Source organism: Rhinopithecus bieti, unplaced genomic scaffold (genome assembly GCF_001698545.2).
Source record: "Rhinopithecus bieti isolate Rb0 unplaced genomic scaffold, ASM169854v2 scaffold_18921, whole genome shotgun sequence".
In the NCBI taxonomy this organism is placed as follows: domain Eukaryota; kingdom Metazoa; phylum Chordata; class Mammalia; order Primates; family Cercopithecidae; genus Rhinopithecus; species Rhinopithecus bieti.
The window spans coordinates 1561450-1579360 of record NW_016810178.1 but is presented as its reverse complement, the minus strand read 5'-3'; the positions used below and the strand labels follow the sequence as shown (position 1 = coordinate 1579360).

At 33.9% G+C, this 17911-nt stretch overlaps 1 long non-coding RNA gene across 1 annotated transcript in view; it reads right to left on the bottom strand.

Annotated features, from left to right (window-relative positions):
• Nucleotides 1–3711: 3711 nt before the first annotated feature.
• Nucleotides 3712–17911, bottom strand: part of LOC108541825 (uncharacterized) — a 141064-nt gene continuing 126864 nt past the window's right edge. The window contains exon 4 of the long non-coding RNA XR_001889076.1: nucleotides 3712–3888. This is a non-coding gene — a long non-coding RNA (uncharacterized LOC108541825). The remainder of the gene's footprint in view (nucleotides 3889–17911) is intronic.

The following is a 17911-nucleotide window of genomic DNA, read 5'->3' as shown; positions in this document are numbered from 1 at the left end:
ATTATAGTGCATATTCCTAATGTGTTTATTTTACCATTTTGCCAACTAAATAAAAATTAAAATTGAATACTCATTTCAGGCATTTTTTTCAATATAATGGAATTAGCTTTATGTTATGGCAATGTGTTATTTTATTGCAACTGTAGCTTTTTAAGAAATGCTTTAAGTTTATGTATACATTAAGTCCATACTTTGGTATGTTTTCTATTTTTAATTATAGCTCTGCTTTAGTTATATGATTTAAATTGCATCAAAATTAGTATTAAATCAAATTATGATAATATAAATGTTAATAATTGTTGTATTTAACAAAATATGTGAGAATGTAAGGTTCTCACTATTAGAGCAACTTTTCAGAGTCAGGATGGATTTCTAGCCAAAATTTGGTTTAGATATTGAGACTGATGCTACACACACACACACACACACACACACACACACACACCCCAAGAGGAGTTAAGAAGTTTAATGACCAACATTTTGAAACTTTGTGGAGAGAATAATGCAGGTTTTCCAAGCTGGTACAAAAGTGCACCTTGTGGGAGAGACTGGGAAAAGATGATTGGATGACTGGGTTATGGTTTCTATGGAGCTGTATGAATTTAGGTGCTTATGTGGTTAACCTTCCCACCAGTGGCAAAGGAGTGAGCACCCAGGCTTTTGTATTAGCTTGCCTTGAGGTGGGGCAGAACCAGAAGAAGAAGAGGTGAAACTTAAATGATTACAGGTAAATGTACCTAAAAACATAAAGTCAGAACCATTATTAAACTTATTCTGGGCCGGGCGCGGTGGCTCAAGCCTGTAATCCTAAAAAGCACATTGGGGAAGGACCGAGACGGGCCGGATCACGAGGTCAGGAGATCGGAGCATCCTGGCTAACAACGGTGAAACCCCGTTCTACTAAAAAATACAAAAAACTAGCGGGCGAGGTGGGCAGGCCTGTAGTCCCAAGCTACTCGGGAGCTGAGGCAGGAGAATGGCGTGAACCCCGGGAGGCGAGCTTGCCGTGAGCTGAGATCTGGCCACTGCACTCCAGCCTGGGGACCAGAGCGAGACTCCGTCTCAAAAAAAAAAAAAAAAAAAAAAAAAAAAAAAAAAAAAACTTATTCTGAAAAGAATGAGTACTAAAATCGATTTAGAATGTTTGTAGTTTTACCAAAAAAATAAATAGGATTGTAAGACCAAAACTGTGGACTAATCTTCATCATTTCTTTGATAACTCTCACTAATGGGACATGATTTATTTAGTGCAATTAATTATAAAATTGGTAATTTTAAAAACAGAGGGGTAACATACGTATTTCCAAGTAATAAAACACTATTCTATATCTGTATCTGTCTACATCTGCCTACAAATACATTTATCTAGATAGAAATTGAGATCCTAGGATACAGATATAGATAATTCCCCTCCTTTTACTTTATCTTTACAAAATCTTATTTTTAGCATATTCTTTTAGTTATTTTGCATCTTTTCAAACATAAATTCTGCATAGCTTACATACACATACACGGTATTTTAATATTAATGCAATTCATTGGTAATTTATAGGTTTAATGTTGCCTCTCACTGAATTCTGCAAGTCTCAGGAACCTATATAAAATATAATATAACTAAAAATTCAATGACATATTTAAACTCATGATGGATAGGAATGTAGCTCTTGCTTTCATGTGACAGAAGTGTTTTTCATCTGTCACCAAATCCTATGAAATTCATTAGACAATGGCACTATGTGTGTATATCTATATTTGATATCTTTGGCTGGAAAATTCACACTGGAGAAAGTTTGACCATGATAGAACATGTCTACAAAAACCAATTTGCCTACTGGGAATTGGGTACACTCCCCTTGCATTATTGAAATTGTGTGCTTGAATAAAAGCCTGTTTTCCCCTACATTTAAGCCTTTCTTTGATGATTTCTTGCTGAGAAAATGACACTAATGTCATTAATTTAGTGTGATGAGTAAAGCACTTGAAAGTCATTCAAATGTAGGTTGATAGAAGCATCTTTTTAAAAATATTATATTTCATTATAGAATTATAAATCCAGTGTCCATCAAAATTGATTATGTGACAATGACATGCTAGGTGCAATATTGTTAACCATAATTTAAGAAAGGCAATGTTTAAAACTTTTATCAGTTAACTTATCAATCACCTTTATTCCAAGGTTATACTTAAAAGCTGATCATTAAGATGTAATGCTAAAAGTATGTATCAATTAAGCTAAAGCACATTACTAACATAAATTTCATGTATTGTACAGTGCTTCTAAACCTTTTGGATTATTTGGAATATCTGTTGTTTGTTTTCTCACTATGTAAAGGTCCATGTTTGTGTCTAATAAGTAAGTTGCCTGCTTTATTTTCAAAACTTCTGATTTTATTTAGAATTAGGTATTTATAGGAAGCGGCGGCAGGTGGATCACTTGAGGTCAGTTCAAGACCAGCTTGGTCAACATGATGAAACCCTGTGTCTACGAAAAATACAAAAATTAGCTGGTGTGGTGGTGGGCTCCTGTAGTCCCAGCTATTTGGAAGGCTCAGGCAGGAGAATTGCTTGAACCCAGGAGGCCAAGGTTGCTTGGACCAAAACCCCCCCGCTGTACCTCTAGCCCGGGCTACAAGGCGAGACTCCACTCAGGGAAAAAAAAAAAAAAAAATAGGTATTTAGAATGGTAATATCACCAGTGCTCTGTCCTCTTTAGTGATGAAATATTTGGAACATTTCAGAATTTCAGAGGTCTAGTACATCCTTTTATTTTTGGCATTTAAACCTACAGAGATTCAGTAATTGTTTGCTTTATAGTACAGAGCTCCTAACATGAGCCTTTTGACCTAACAGAAGGGTGTTCTTTTCTCCTATGCAACTTTGAAATGGGAAGAGATTGGAGTAGACACTTACTTGCTTAGTGTGACTTAAAGGGTTCTGAAAGTTTCCATTTACCAATAATACCATCTCCCCTCTAGCCTGGGGAGTATAGTTGAGAATAGAAAACTCTCAAAATGGACAAAAAAACTAAAGAGTAACTTATTATTATATATTATCATGTATATATATCTAAGAGTATTAATTAGTGAAATAGATAATCAGAGTATATTAATATGTTAATAGTTTACTAGGTCTTCAAACATATTTTAAATAAATGAACATATAAGTACTTGTCAATTACTTTCCTAAGTGTTCTTTTCTCATACAAGAAATCATTCAGAAAGCTGTGCTTTTATATTAATAGTAATCAATCTTTTGCACTTATCTAGATGCTGTTTCATTTATTTCTGCAGTGTCTTCAAAAATAAGAAAATACTTGATCTTCTTCAAAGAGCTCCACAATTTTCTGGAATGCTTCAAATGAATTTTGAAAATAAAAATATTTAGCTATATAAAATGTGCAGCGATTAATAGATTATCAGTATACATGCAAATATATAGGTGCACATGAAGCATATTATATCAGTATATGAAAAATAAAAGATTTACTAATACCTGAAATGTAGGGAAAGGAAAAGCAAACTCCCCTTTGAAAATAGCCTTATTTAAATTGCAGCTCTTTGCTTGGACATATGCTACAAATTACTTTAAATAATTATGTTGGTACAGGTCATTGCCTACAAGACTAGTAAAATTTTCTTATTGAAATAAGTAAAGTGAAGATCAAGAAAAACTACTTGTGCATTAAGGATGGAAGAAGGAGAACTGGCCCTTTGACTCCAGTCCCCATGCAATTTCTTGATAGAGTTGAGATGTAAGATCTGAAGTTTGGAATGGTTGAAAGAAAAAGAGTCTTAAAATGGAGAAGTAAACACAGGCAAGGTCATGCAGGATCTTTGATGTACACACATTTTGAAACACTGCATTCTTCACAATTCACAAAATGAATGCCTGGCATAACAAATAAGTATACTTGATAGGTAGATTAGAGGAAGTAGAAGCTAATTGATGGTTTTAGCAGTGGAGTAACATAATCTTGTTTGCTAAGTAAAATGCTAACTTTGGAAAATTAACAAGACAAGACTATTCAATATGTAGTTTGAGAGGAGATTATTCTAATTTAAATCAGTCCTGATAAATGTCCAGTTAGAAATATAGATAGGAATTTCACTGATGCAATTCATATCTATTTTTATGATCTTACTTTACATCATTTAGCAATTTTCAACAGCATTTTGCAGTTTTTATCTTTCTTCTCTAATTTACTAAAGCTCAGGTTCCTTCTGTGTCTGTGCTGCATTCACATGCTCTGAGTATGCAATATATCTCCCAAAACTCTACACTTCCTTAAAGGCCTCAACAGGCTACAGGCTTGCTTGGTTATCTTAGTCATGCAAACGAGTATTGATGAGTTAGCTGTATCTAGAAATATTACAATATCGTATGACATTTAGAAGGCTTACGAAAGATTAATTGAGTATTTTAAATGGCACGTAGGGTACCATAAAACGACCTTAAGAAATAGATGATAATTGAAAATCGAAGGAGATACAATACACGGTCTAGGACTAAAGGCCTGGAAGGAGTGGACCCCATTGCCGCTTCAATTGGAGAACTTCGCGGATGATTTTTGCAGAACATCTTTCTTAAGTGTTTTTTTAGGGGAGTTCAGAAAAAATTTTTAAATAGTTATATATAGAGATGGATACGTGTTCAGCTCTTCTGGAAATACATTACAATATAGAGAAAATCTGCTTCGGATGAAGTTTTCCAGTGAAATCTAAAATTGTAAAATAAATACAGTAATATTATTTTAGAGTTATTTTAGACCTTTAGTTTATTATGTGTAAATAATGTATCTCATAATTTAATATACTTGAGTTCATTTTATGAGAAAATATATGAAAACAATGTGTTATTCCCTTGACATGTCTGAATGGGCTAAAAGAAAGCAAATGGTATCTTTAGTAAGATGGGTAATTGGATTTTCCTAAGCCTGAAAAGAGTACTAATTTAGTATTAACCATACAGCTCTTTCCCTTTGGCATCATTCTTTCTAGTCCTTCTTTCTTGTTTTAATAAACATGTTTTTAAAAGTCTTCTATTTCAAAATGTCACTCCTATAAGTATGTCAAGTACATTTAAGCAATACAAAAATAGTCAATATGAAAATGAAAATGACAGCAATACATCATAATCACTAGGATGTGTGGGCGACAAGCCACCCACGTGCCAAGCAAGGCAAGAGACCCAGGGCACAAGCTGTTGCAGTATAATAAAGAAAATTCATAGAATAAGAATAGTTATACTAGAAATAGAATATAGATATGATTATATATGAATATTATTTATCATTAGTTTGTAGCATTACTCTTTATTTCAATATTATAATAATCTCTGTTCTACAGTTATAACCTAGGAAAAACCAAGCCGTACAGAGATAGGAGCTGAAGGGACATGGTGAGAAGTGACCAGAAGGCAAGTGTGAGCCCTCTGTCACGCCCGGACAGGGCCACTAGAGGGCTCCTTGGTCTAGCGGTAGCGCCAGTGCCTGGGAAGGTACCCGTTACTTAGCAGACTGGGAAAGGGAGTCTCCCTTTCCCCCTGGGAGTTAGAGAAGACTGTGTTCCACCACCTCTTGCGGAAGGCCTGACATCAGTGAAGCCCACCCCCACCATCCAGAGGCCTAAACGGTCTCCCTGTGAGGCTGTGCTTTGGTGGTCACGCTCCTGGTCCACTTTCACGTTCCGCTCTGTACACCTGGCTCCGCCTTCTAGATAGCAGTGGCATAATTAGTGAAAGCATTAAAGTCTTTGATCTTTCTGACAAGAGCATAGGAGAAATAATGACGTAAGCTGTCCTCTCTCTCTCCGCCTCGACTACCCAAAAGGGAAAGTCCCCCTGTCCGGTGGACACATGACTCACGTGACCTTATCAATAACTGGAGATGACTCACACTCATTACCTTGCCCCTTTTGCCTTGTATACAATAAACAGCAGCGCGGTCAGGCATTCGGGGCCACTACCCATCTCCGCGTCTTGGTGGTAGTGGTCCCCCGGGTGCAGCTGTCTTTTCTTTTATCTCTTTGTCTTGTGTCTTTATTATTTCTACGATCTTTCGTCTCTGTACATGAAGAGAAAAATCCCATGGAACCAGTAGGGCTGGACTCTACAAGGATGTGTGTAATTAAAAAAGGAGACAAGCTGTGGAGACAATGTGGAGTAATTGGAACCCTCATGCGCTGATGGTAGGATTATAAAATGTTCCAGCCATTTAGGAAAAGAATTTGCCAGTTACCAACATGTTAAACACAGAATCTCTTCCTAGGTGTATATTCAAGAGACAGAAAAGCATATATGCACCAAAAACAAACAAACAAACACACTTTTACATGGATGTTCATATATTATTCATAGTAGCCAAAAATAGAAGCCACCCGAATATCCATCAACTGATAAATGGATTCGCCAAATGTCATATATTCATAAATGGAATATTATTCCAAAAGAAGAAGAATAGAGTATTAATACAAGATGCATCATGGATGAACCCTGAAAACATTATTCTAAATAAAATAAGCCAGTCATAAAAGATTGTGTAATGTATGATTCGATATATATAAAATCTCCAGAATAAGCAAATCTATATATGTATAGAGAAAATAGATTAATGATTGACTGTGATACCAGGCAATTGATTAGTCAATTGATTACTATAGGCAATGGTCGTCTATGACCATACAAGTAGTTGTATGTGGAGAGGAAAGGGCAATGATAAGGAGTCACTGCTAATGAGTATGTAGTTTTCTTTTTTGTTTTGTTTTTTTTTTTGGAGTGTTAAAATGTTCTAGAATTAGAATGTAGGGATGATATTACAACTCTAAATAGGCTTAAAACTTCCTAATGGAAAATACAGTATTCATTCAAATATTTATAGACATATACAAAATACATTACCTGGATTTACTTTTAAAAGTCTCCAATTAAAATGTATTTCCTTAATAATTTAGCATATTTCCTTCTTCTATTTTGTTTACCCTTTAAAACTCTAAGTTTTCTTTCTTAGATTGTTTTGGCTAAAGATTGTTTTATTATTTAATGTTTCAGTTTTAGATTTCAAATTTTGTACCAGAACTTTTTTTTTTTCTTAAGTTTGTCTCTCATGATTTGTTTTTAGCTTCTTCTGATTCTTTTTTCCACTGTTTCTTCTTTCTTGCCTTCCTGGGAGTTACTTAACAGGTTTTTTTTGTGTGTTTCTCATTATATTTCTTTGTATATTTTCTTTTTACTGGTCGCCCTGGGTATGATTTACATATATGATTAATTACCGTTTGATGGTTTTGACATTTTGTCACTTTCAATAAAGTGTCACTTCCATTTAAGTTCAATTAGTGACCCTACTTTTAAGTATTATTGTGATGGGTATCATCTAGTGTTATAATCTAATTAGTATTATCAAATACAATTTCTAAAACTCCTGAGAAGAGGTTACTACTTTTATGCAGACGTATTTCTGCTCTGTTGCTCTTTTTTTCTTCCAGATGCTTCAAAATTATTATTGCATTTCTGTTTTGAAAACTTTCTTTTAGGTATATGCTAATGACAAAGCAATCTAATTTTCCTTTGTCTGAGAATGTTTTTATTTACTTTTTATTTCTGAAAGATAGTTTTGATGGTTACAGAATTCACAGTTGAAAAGTTATTGTAACACTTGAAAAATGTTGTACTGCTTTCTTCTGGCCTCTACGGCTTCAGATGAAGAAACTACTCTTACTAGAATTGGTACTGTCTTACAGGTAACACATCATTTATCTCTCACAGAATTCAGATTTTTTCTTTCTTTTTTTGTCTTAAAATTGTATTAAAAATACAATTAAACATCTCTTGGCATTATCTGGGGCTAACTGTGTGGGATACGTTCAGATTTTTAACTCTGTAGGTTTGTGTTTTTCATCAAATTAGAAAATGCTTAACCAGACCAGGCACAATGGGTCAAGCCTGTAATCCCAGCATTTGGGAGGCTGAGGCAGGTGAATCCCTTGAGCTCAAGAGTTCAAGACCAGCCTGGCCAACATGGCAAAACCCCATTTCTACAAAAAAACAAATACAAAAACTTAGCTGGGAATGGTGGCGTGCACCTGTAGGCCCAATTACTCAAGAGGCTAAGGCAGGAGAATAGTTTGAAACCCAGTGGCAAAGGTTGCAGTGAGCCGAGATCCCACCACTGCACTCCAACCTGGGCAACAGAGTGATACTCTGTCTAAAAAAAGAAAAAAAGAAAAAAAAGAAAAGAAAATATTTAACTATTACAGTATTTCTCTCTTCTGAAAGTTAAATAATATAAATGTGGAATCTTGGTAGTTGTTTTTCACATGTTCCTGTCTTTCTTTTTTTTCTGTCTGTTTTTTGGTTGGTCAGATGGATGGATGCTGTTGATCTGTCCTCAAGTTCCCTGATTCTATTCTCTGTCAACTCTCCTCTCCTCTTGAGTTCATCTAGAAAATTGTTTCATCTGGTATTTACTTTTCGTTTTATAATTTTATTTAGCTAGTTTTATAACTTCAAAATATTTACTCAGAATTTCTGATTTTTTTGTTTCAAGAAAATCAATTACAAAATCGATTGTTGAAGCATTTTATAATAACTTCTTAAAAATCCTTGTCAGAAAATTTCAACAACTGTTTAATTTCTGTGTTCATATCAGTTAATTGTCTTGTCTTAATTCAGTTGATATTTTCTTGGTTCTTGGTATGATGAAGAATTTTCAAGTATATCCTGGGCACTTACCTATTATATTAGGAAGTGTTTGGCACTATATAAATCCTTTATTATATTGGACAGGTATCCTATTTAGGTTAGCATGCATGTTTATCCTGCTTATTTGAACTGTTTTCAATGACAATTTAAGTTCCAAACATTTGCAGTGCTATTTTTGTCTGCTTGGTTTAAGTGGCTCTGACTGTGGCTCTCACTAGTAAGTCCCAATTGGTCTTATTTGTCCTGCCTTAAGGGTCAGAGTGGGTTATCCCAGGTATCTCTCAGTGGGCAAGGGAATCTCAGAGCTATAAGGATGAAGAGGCTTCCAAGACTGAACATGTGCTGGCTGTATCTGCTGTGGCTGTGTTGGACAGAGACTGCTTGCTGAGATGGGTACTTTGTGTGGCAGCTCCCGTCACCACTACTGCCTGGAGTCTATCGATTTCAAAATTTTATTTAATTGCCTAGTATTTCAGTTAATCATATAAAGTAACAATTTTCATGACATAATAATTAGCGATTATCTATAGGAACGTTTTATTTTGTCTAGATTTTTAATTGGGTCTTTAATTCAGAAGTTTCGACACTGCTACATAAGTTACTTTGCCTACAATTTAAAATATTTAACCTGCTCTCAAGAAAAATCTCTCTCAAATTTATTCCTAGAGCTCATTAATGGTCTTTCAGTTATACAGCTATTAAAGATGGAGTTTTAATGTTTTTCTATGAACCTGACTTGTGATTGGGCACACTGATAGCATAAGCTTCATGTGGAAAAACAAGGTAGACATGATAGCCTGGTAGGACCACATATTCATTTATATCCAAGTATTGCAGATAATGCAGTCAGGAGGGGAGGAGTCATTTTGTCTGGCTCAGGGAAACGTGGGCCTGAATATTGACTGTCCAATCTTCTAATTATATAAACTTCATTAATTTATAGAATCTCTCTAGATATCCTTATCACTGAATAATGAATAATAGTATGTGCCTCTAGGTAGGCGTAAGTTTTCAATAATTAAATGTAGAAGACTTTCATCAATTCTCTCTTAGTACCGTTAGAGAAAAAGTCTTAATTCTCTGTGACCTGTTTGTTCAGGTTGTCACTTTCCTAGTGGTCAAATTAGATGTGACTACATCACAGTTTGGAGGGGAGAAAGGAACTGAGAAGTTGCTATTTTTTGCCTCCTATGAATGCAAAGACATCAAGTTTCTAAGAATCTTCAACTATTTGTGACTAAAGAATTATAGGAAGGAAGTGACTAAAATTCTTTCTAGAAACAGCAGCTGAAAGAAATTTCTCTGAAAAGGCCATTGTGAGGGCATCAATTTCAGAGGGAACTAGCATTCTTAGAGAAGTAGTAATGGTATCATGGCAAAATGTGGAATAAAAACAGTTATTGAGTAGTCTCCTTGAATGTAAATGCTTATCCTAATAACTCACCTGATTACATTTTCTTCTTGTAAAATAAGATTTAGAACTTTAAAAATCTACCTCTGCCTAACAATTATTGCCTTATAGAAAATAAATATTTTTGAAGTATAAATTACTTATTCCAGCAAAGTCCTTCTTATCTTTCATTAAGTGGAGAGAAATTAAATTAAATTGTGATTTTAGGTTTTTGTTTTTTTGTTTTATTTTTTCCTCATAGTTCCACGTCCTTGTGATCGACGCCATGGGGTTTAGTCAAATCGTGTGCTAAGTCAGAACTCTGTATTATCCATTTTCCTCTAAACTCTACTCTTTTCTTGTTTAAGTTTTGTGTATAAGACCAAATATGTATTAATTTCTATTTCTAGTGATTTTTCTTCAGAAATTTCTTCAGAGAAAAGTTAATTATTACAAGAAAAATTCACTCAACTATTCCAGAGATATACTTAAGAAATGCTACCTCCATATTCCTCTTCTGGCTCTTAAATGAAATCTAATTGAACAGATCATTGGTTAAATCACTAAATGAGCTAGAAAGACACATTTCCTTCTAAAATGCATTATTCATCTCTGCATTTATTCAGCTATTCAGAAAAAATGTATGCAGTAGGTTGTCTAGGCAAGAGATGCTTCTATGTGCAGGGAATTCACCAATGAGTAAAATAATCAAATAATTTATTTTTCTTCATAGTGTCTCCCTCTTAATGTAACAGACATTAAACAGTAAATACATATAAAAATAAATCATATTTTTATAAATTATGTTTCTATTATACAAGAATTAGTAGCCACAAAAGTAACAGAAATGCTGAGAACTTGATAAGAATCAGTGAAAAGGTGACATCTGAACCAAGATTTATAAGAGGAGAGGTTCTAATATAAGTGGATATCTGGGAATAGAATATTCTAGGCAAAGGGAATAATAAATCAAATCCCCTAATGTGGATATTATTTGTATTTGCTGGAAATTTTAACAGTTCCAAATAGTTGAAACATTGTGACCTAATTTGTGTATTAGTAAAGATGTCATAAGGTTAAAAAAATAAGATATATCATTCCTTGGCCTAAAAGAAATCATTATTAGGAGTTTGGAATTTGTTTTTACTCTTAGTAAAATGGAAGACAGTGTGGAATTTCGAACAAAGAATAAAATGATATGACAAATTTACACATTACGATCTTAGCTTTTTGGTTGTTGTTGAGAATAGACTGTAAGGAATAAGAAAAGACATAGGATAATCTGTTGGGAGATTATTGCAGTAATTCAAGAGCTAAATAATCACACCTGAGTGCTGAATATTAGCAATGCAGCAGGCAAGATAGCTCCAAATGTAGAGCTATTGGTATTTTCTGATCAATTGTATTTTCTGATAAATATAAGGGAAATAGACGAGTCAATATGATACTAAGTACCTTGAGTTGAGTAACTAGAGGAATGGAATTACCCTTACAGAAATAGGGAAGGAAGATGGAACCAAAGATTAGGAACTGAGAAGTTTACCAAGATATGTGTAACTGTGCTCTTTTTTTTTAAGAAGCAAGCTGCACACACTTTTAGGGAGGAAAATATTAATATCGAAAAAATTATTCCTTATTACTATTTCAGAAATCCATTTTAATATTTGGCTATATGTTTCCATTGTGTGCGAGTCTGTTCTTGTATTGCTACAAAGAAATATCTGGGGCTGGGTAATTTCTAAAGAAAGGAGGTTTTGTTTTGACTCATGGCTCTGCAAGCTGTACAGGAAGCACGGTGGGGACATCTGTTTCTTGCGTGTACCCGGGAAGCTTACAATCACGGTGAAGGTGAAGGAGCTGCCAGTGCATTATATGGCTGAAACAGGAGCAAGAGAGAGAAGGGGGCAGTCCCAGACTCTTTTAGACACCCAGATCTCGTGTGAACTGACTGGCCAAGAACTCACTTATCACCAAGAGGTTGGTGCTAAGCCGTTCATTAGGAATCTGCCCCATTATCCAAACATCTCTCACCAGGCCCCACATCCGAGATTAGGAATTACATCTCAACATGAGATTCGGAGGTGACAAACATTCAAACTATATTACATTATTTAGGGGAAAAAACATGATTTAATTGAATGTCCAACAATTTCAAACTTGAGGAAAGTAACTCAATATTTCAGATCACCTCCTTACTTTTCTAGATAGGTCATCTTGTAATTTCTAAATGAGAAACGGATACAACCTTTCTGTCAAAGAGGTCCTGCATTTTTAAGATGAACAATGTCAGCTAAAGAGAACATTCAGAAGATTAGCATCTTCACACAAGTGACTGGAAGTAACAAGAATAATAAGAGATATTATTTGGTATTACATTTGCTTGGATAGTATTTCTCAAATTTCACATTACATCCATAGGAAATGGATGGCCAGCTGTAACAAATTATAGAGAATGTGTGATTATCTATATGGAGCATGTCTATGTGGGACAAATAAATGTGATTAAATCAATTAATTTTCCTGATTCTATACTACTATGATCAATGTAAAGTGTTAAAATAGCTGTCAAAATAAAAGTTGTTTGAAATATGCAGATAAAGATTTTTCAAAATTATATTAAACACATTTGCTGCCATTAACACAATTTTATATGTTATTTTGCTTGAACTGGGTTTACACAATTGTTTTATAAACTTTTGTTAATAGTCTTGCAAACATTTTGAGAATTACCACTGAGAGAACATATTTTTTCATAATAGATGGTAACAGGTTTAAACCCATTTTTACAGCCATTCTGTGTGTCACACAATTTACATTTAAAGAATCCACACATTTATTTTTTTCTTTCACTGCAATTGTGATACTGTTATCTAAGAGCTATCACATAAAATATTTGAAAATAATGGTGAAGCTCTAATTTGCAGAGTACATATGTATTGGACAGGGTATCATGTTGCAGCTTGAATGACTCTAAAAGTACAAGAATTCCAAATGGAATGAAATAGACTGTGTTATTGATGGCAGAGTTTCTAAACTGTTGCTTGTAGATTGACCTACCAGATGTCTAGCATAAGCTCCCTACTTTCAAATCCAAGATCTTGGGCAGTGTACTGTTTCTTTGACACTTAGAATAAGAACGCCTCCAGCAGTGCAACAGATTCCTTGTCAACTATCGGCAGGAACACACCCTCCTCCTGGTTGTTACAATAGATATTCAAGTACATTTTGCATTGAAAAACCAAGTAGTGAGCATCAGATGTTGCTCATCTTTCTTGCTCTCTGGCTGCCTATAGGGATAGCAAAATGTGCCCTTAAACTTTGCTGTTTGTAACTCGCTGAGTAGCTGTAAAATGCTGCCTAAGGCTGGAGGTAAACTATCCAGGGGCAGCAGATTGTATTTAGATGCCCCCCACCCTCTCCATGTATCAAAATCTAACACCAAACCTGTAAAAGATTTGTTGATCAACAACGTGGCATAACCCAGCAGGAGATTTGCGTTAGGGATCAGAGGCCTGTGAAGTTCTGAAATTATTTTCTTACTCTTATTCTCATTACATACACAATTTTATTGTAGTCCAAAACAAACACACTAACAAAAAAGCAAATGCAGTGCATGCCACGTAGGGAAAACATTTTTCTTTCATCTGGTATAGCCTGTAACGAATAGTGAATTACTGTGTGGGGGAAAAGCACATACACATTGCAGAAATTAAATAAATGCATACTATTTAAAAACTTAAAGATGTAATTCACAGAAAAAAATGGTTTTATAATTCATAGAAATAAGTAGTCTTCACATTTTTAATGACTGTTATAGTATGTAAATTACATTTAAAGTGTGCATTTTGATAAAATTTGATGTATAGATACTCCTGTGATACCATTACCACCAATTAATCAAGATAATTTAAAGGAGTATTGGCAAAGATGTAGAGCAACTGGAACTCTTATGCACTAAAGCTTGGAATTTAAAACAAATAATTACTTGCAAAAACAATATGGAGATTCTTAAAATATTAAACATACACAAAACAATATGACTCAGCCAATCTGCACTTAGGTATTTACCTAAGATAAATGAGTCTATGTCGTTAAAGAAAATTTGTTCATATAATTTGTTCATAGTAACCCCAAAATTGAAATAAATTAAATGCCAATCAACAGGTAAATGAATAGATAAATAATGTTATATTCATAAAATAGAAAACTATTCTACAATAAAAAGGTGTAAACTCATGATACAAGTATCCACGTGGCTATATCACAAAATAAGTGAAGTAAAAACATTAAATAAAAGAGTCCATACTGCATTATTAAATTTCTGTAAAACTCTGGAAAATATAAATTAATCTGTAGTCATGGAAATTAGAACAGTAATTGTCTGGAATAGGAGGGCAAGGAATGGGGGAAAGAAATATAGAAGGGACACAACTTTGAGGTTTTTAAATGTTTATTAGCTTGATTGCAGTGACAGTTTTATGGATGCATGCCTATGTCACAACTCAAGATGTATTCCTAAAATACTGTATGTGAATTTTTATATCAGTTGCTATAAGTTTTATAGTAATATTTTCCCTCCAAAACTCAGGCACTGAAACTTAATGCCAATGTGATGGTACCAAGAGGTGGCACCTTTAAGAGGTGATTAGATCATGAGGACTCCTCTTGTGACTAGGATTAGGGTTTTCATAAAAGGGGCTTCACACAAATTTGCCAGCTTGCCTTCTCTGCCTTTCGCCATTTGAGGACACAGTGTTTTTATCCCCCGAGGATAATTCAGAGTTCCCAGTGCCATGTTGAGAGCAGAAATGGAATCCTCACCAGACAATTGAACCTGTCAGCACCTTGAACTTGGACTTCTCATCCTTGAGAATTGTGAGAAATCATTTTCTGTTTTTTTATAAGTTACCCAGTCTGTGGTATTTTGTTAGAGTAGCACAAATGGACTTAGACAGAAATATACCTTTAATGAAGGTATGAAAACATGGTTTGTAAGAAAAAAAAAAGAGACAGGACTTTTGGTAATACCAAAGGAGATAAATAGCAATGTGATCAGTGTGCAAAACAAATATAAAACTAGTAAAAGTAAAAGACATTGGAAGTATCCAATATGCAACAGAAGTTGTAGAATAATTTAAGTATGAAAAATACAACTGAATGTGATATTTATTGACAGTTTTTGTTTATTAGTTTGAAGGCGCAACTCAATTTCCAAAACCAAGATAAACCAGTGGCAGGAAAAGTCATAGCACTACTTGCTAAAGGCAATAAAATCAGAATTCAGGGCTTGGAAAGAAACATGAAAAGGTTTGTGCAAGAACCACAGAAACTGTGAGAACCCAGTCAGTGCAGTCTCCCCAAAATATAAGACTCAAAGTTAAATTATGAATGCAAAAAAGGAGATCTCTGTCTTAGTAGTTAAAAAATAAAAAAAGCAAGTAGATACCAAAAGAGAGTTCACTCATGAAAGTGAGAGCTTCAGGAAGCTTGTGTGTCAGTTTGTTGCTTCATTTAACTGACTACATTCTCAACCAGTCACAGCTCAGTGAGCAAAAATGTGATGCTGAGTTGCTTTGAAATGTCAGAGTACAGATTATAAGGGAATGAATGAAATACTCTGAAAATAAAGGAACAACCTCAGAAGCATGGAAGCCAAAAGAAGGCTTACTCTCCATCTCTGCTTAGATCTTTAGCTGAGCACCAATTATTTGAAGACCAAGGGAAACATATAAAGAACAAGCTAAAAAATTCTACTGTTCGAAGTCATCACACTAGAGTAGAGATAATCAGCTGCTACAAACCACAGGGAGACAGTTTCAGAGAGAAGCCATGCAAGTTATTAATCTACTAGAATTAAAAATTAACAGAAAAATGTGACAGAATATAAGGTTGCTACAACGTATTGTATAAAATACTCAGTTTTCAACTCAATATTGCTAAACACACAATGACACAGGGAAGTGAGATGCAAACTCAGAAGATTCAGTCAACAGAATTGACTCACAGTGGCTTAAATTTTGGATTAAGCAGGTGATGAATTCAAATCAGCTAGCATAAATATTCTCAAGTATTAAAAGAAAATACTTTCAATAATTGAGGGATAATACACTATTGGTGAAGAAGCTCAATAGAAATTTAAAAAAGAAAATCCTGGAAATTAAAATGTATTAACTAAAATAAAATCAGATAAAAGTTTCAGCATTACATTAGAATTATCAAAAAAAGAGTGAACTTGAATATACATATAAATTTTAAAATCTGAAGAATTGAAAGGAAAAGAGTAATACTGTGGAAAGTGAGTTGGTTAATGTTAATAATTCCTTCTCTTTTATTATCTGGAATGTTTTATGGAGAAATTTTTATTTCTTCTTTAAATATTTGTAAGATTTTACCAGTGAAACCATCTGGGCATGATGATTTGAGGGCCTGCTTGTGGATATGCGTCTGTGCGCACATGTTTGTGTAGAGATGCTTTAATGAAATTTTTCAGTTTTCTTACTATGTACAAACCTATTCCTTTTGTATATTTTCTTGAGTAACTTTGGTAGTTTGTGTCTTTCAAGGAATTCATTTATTTTATCTCAGTAAACTTATTGGCATGAAGTCATGTGTAATATTCCTTTATAATCCTCTTGATATCTAGAGAATCTAGAGTGGTGTTCTGTTTTTCATTCTTAATATTGATAATTTCTCTCTTTCTCTCTATCTCTCTTTCTCTCTGTCTCTCTCTGTCTCTCTCTCTCTGTCTCTCCCATCCATCTCATTAGCATTGCTAAAGTTTTATCAATTGTATTTTTATGTTCAAAGTAGCACTATTTGGTTTAATTGATTTTTATTTATCATTTTATGCTTTTAATTTCATTGATTTCTGTTATTTTTATTATTGTCTTCCTTGCTTGCTTTGGGTTTACTTTACTGTTTGTTTTTTGTATAAGAAATATTAGGATTTTGATTTGAGATTGTTCTTCTTTTCCAAAATAAGCATTTCATTATATAAATATTTCTCTATATATGAATATATCTAATTTCATAAATTTGATTTTTTGTTTTCTGAGCCAAATAAATTGAGATATAATTAATATATACAATATTGCATGTTTTATGTATACATTTTGATGAATTTGGATATATGTATACACCATGATAACATTACTAAAGATATCAAAGTACTAAACATATATACCATCTCTAAAAATTTCCTTATATGTGTATGCATGTGTTTTGTGGCATGAACCCTTAAAATAGACCTATCCCCTTAACATTTTAAAGTGCAAAATACTGTATTAAGTATAGGTACTATGCTGTACAGCAGATTTGTAGAACTTATATTTCTCACATAATGATACTTTATATCCATTGAGTAACAATTTCCTATTTTCCTTGTCCTTGGCTCCTGGCCACCATCTTTCTATTCCCTGCTCTGTGAGTTTATTTTAGACATCTTATATAAACAGAATTATGTGGTCTTTGTTTTTATGTAACTGGTTTATTTCACTTAGCATGATGTCCTACCAGTTACATGAATTCATGTTGTAATGAAAGACAATATTTCCTTTTTTAAAAAAATTTCTATTTATTTATTTTTGAGACGAAGTCTTGCTCTGTCACCCAGGCTGGAGTGCAATGGCACGATCTCGGCTCACTAGGAGCTCCGCCTCCCAGGTTCACGCCATTCTCCTGCGCCTCAGCCTCCCGACTAACTGGGACTACAATATTTCCTTTTTTAGAAAAAGGCTGAATAATATTCCATTGTATGTATATGCTATATTCATTATTATTATTATTTCAACACAAGGTCTTGCTGTGAGGTTGGAATAGAGTGAAACA